This window comes from Octopus bimaculoides, chromosome 8 (genome assembly GCF_001194135.2).
Source record: "Octopus bimaculoides isolate UCB-OBI-ISO-001 chromosome 8, ASM119413v2, whole genome shotgun sequence".
NCBI lineage: Eukaryota > Metazoa > Mollusca > Cephalopoda > Octopoda > Octopodidae > Octopus > Octopus bimaculoides.
Window position 1 is genome coordinate 6,903,150 of NC_068988.1, and position 3,078 is coordinate 6,906,227.

Below are 3,078 nucleotides of genomic sequence, written 5' to 3' on the forward strand. Positions count from 1 at the left end.
TATACATACATGTATATATATTTCTATGTATGTATGGATGTATGTATCTATGTATGTATGTATATATATTAATTTGCCATGTACATTAATGTATATGCGCAGAAGACGAAATAGAAGAACAATAAGCAGGATGGTAAGAACTGTCAGCATTGTCGAGAGCGGGAAGAAAAACAACAGAAATAAATACATTAAGATAAGCAAAATGGCGGGAATGTATCATATGGCAGATAAAATGGCGCTTTACTTTACTGTTTTACCATAACATATCTACTTAAAGGACAATTTTATTTACTTTTGCTATAGTGAACTACGTGAAAGGCGAAGTGGACTATGTTATATGTGTTGCTGTGTGAGTGTGTATGTCTGTATGCCTGTATTTGAAAGCATGTGTGGTTGTATGGGAGCGTTTATACGTGTTTGTGTGCGAATGTAAGTGAATCCATTTTCTCTAAAATGTTTTATATAAAAGTACGGAGTTAGTGCGTCTATGTGTGTTAATCTGTATAAATGTATGAGTTTACGTATGTATATATATGTGTATGTTTATGCGCAGCTGTAGACTTTTTAAGTACAAGTATGTGAGCGCGTTTTTGTCAGTGTGGTGGGGTGATAATTTACTTCAACTAATTTTTATGGGGGTGCTGTTGTTGCTGTTGTTTTTGTCATTGTTCGTGGTGATTGTGGTGTTGTGGGTGGTGATGGCCATGGGACGTGATGTAGGCTAAAGTACGAGTGACAATGGGGAATAACAGCTGAGGAGTGTATTTTCTGTTTACATATTTGTGATTTTTACGCATGTAAATATATGTGTATTTGTGCACTTGTACACATATATTCGTGTCTATGGACAAGTATACCTGAGTGTGTGTGTCTTTATTTATTGGTGGAGACGACCAAGAAAGATAGAGAAGGCCATCGTATGCGTATATATAATCGTGTTCTGTTACAAGAAATGGAGAACTACGAGTAGAATTGTGTTTAAGCGACTGTGTAAGTTTGTATGGTGTGTTGGGTGGATGAAAAGAGAGCATAAAAACTGAGAGATTATGAACTGGATATGCTAACGATGTTTTGTGTGTTTCTACGCGTGTGTATGTTCGTAGTATGCATGTCTCTATGAATAAGGATCCAAGAACGCGGGAGGTAGTGAGAGTGAGAGAAACAGAGATTAATATAGCGAGTGAGAGAGGAGAAAAAGCATGGACAGATAGTTCCCAGATACAGTCTGCACTGTGTATCGAGGCCTTGGCGTAAACATGATCTTCTGATGATCAGGGGAGCTAGATTTCTTTATCTGCACTAATTCGTAAATTGAAATTGTATATTAGTGCAGACCTGTAAAGATAATTTACTATACGCTGAAATTATCATTACATCGTAGTGGCTATGAAACGGATGTAATCCTAAGGATGTTAAGCGTTTAAATAAATGTATTTATCTCTTACACCTCCGGACTTTTTATGGTGTGTGTGTGTGTGTGTGTGTGTGTGTGTGTGTGTGTGTGTGTGTGTGTGTGTGTTTGTGTGTGTGTGTGTGTGTGGAAAATTCTTGTGAGTTTAACATTTCTCTTTAGGATAGCTGTATCATCCACTGAACCTGATGAGGCAACATTGTAAGCAAATGACCCGCCTTCTACTTATAAAGTGAAGGACTTAACACCGTATAAGCTTAGAGTCAAATCGCCCACGGCTTCTCGATAGCGGCCAAAAAAGCCTCAGTATTCTACAAGGTCAAGATGCGGGTGCATTCCAGAAAAACTCCTCATTATAGATTTCAGTAACAAAACTCAGTCTAAGTTGTTTGCCAACCAAGATTATTTCATTTCATTTTAGTTCAGTTGTTTGTTTATATCTGCTTTTCTTACTACTTTTTGAAAACTAATAACATCTGCGGTAATTTTGCTAAGTTTTTTCAATACCAATGAAACAATCCCTATAAGGTTATTATTATTAATTCTTTTTCTAGGGTGGCGAGCTGGCAGAATCGTTAGTACGCTGATGAAATGCTTAGCGTCATTTCGTCCTTCTGTACGCTCTAAGTTCAAATCCGCCGCGATCGACTTTATCGTTCATCTTTCCGGAGTTAATAAAATAAGTACCAGTTGTTTATTGGGGTTGATGTAATCGACTTACCACTTCCCCAAAATTTCAGGCCTTGTGCCAACAGTAGATAAGATTATTAGTCCTTTTTCTGTCTACCCAATGATGTCAATGTGGATAGATAGATAGATAGATAGATGATGTAAAGAAAACTGAATAACATGCTACGATTATCTTTTTTTATTTTGTTACATGTTTCAGTCATTTGACTGCGCCCATGTTGGTGCACTGCCTTTAGTCGAGTACTTATTCTATCGGTCTCTTTTGCTGAACTGCTAAGTTACGGAGACGTGAACACACCCACATTGGTTGTCAAGAAATAGTGGGGGACAAACACATTCACACACACACACACACACACACACACACACACACACACACACACACACACACACACACACACATATATATATATATATATATATATGCATATATATATATGAGTGTGTGTGTGTGTGTGTGTGTGTATACATGAGGTGCTTCTTCCAGTTTCCGTCTACCAAATCCACTCACAAAGCATTGGTCATCCTGAGATTATTGTAGAAGACACGTGCTTAGGGTGCAACGCATTGGGACTGAACCGTTTAAAATTTCCGTCTGCTAACCACTTTTTATTTCCCTCTGCCTCTAACTTCAACAGACTTTTTAACCATGTCATTTCCCTCTTCACATCGTTATCAATTCTCTCTTCCTCTTTCTCTTCACCCCTCACTTCCCCTAACCACATGACAGCTTGATGCATCGTCTCACTACTACTCTTTCTCTCTCCCCCTCTCCCCCTCTCTCTCTCAGTCTTCGCTTTTCCCCTACACTAATCACGTGACAGCGAAGCGCATTTCGGCCTTAGCGTATTAATATATAGATAATATTAATAACAATAATATATATATATATATATATATATAAGTATATCTATTTATCTATCGACATCAATCTATCTATATACCTTGTAGATATCTGCCTATATATATATATATAT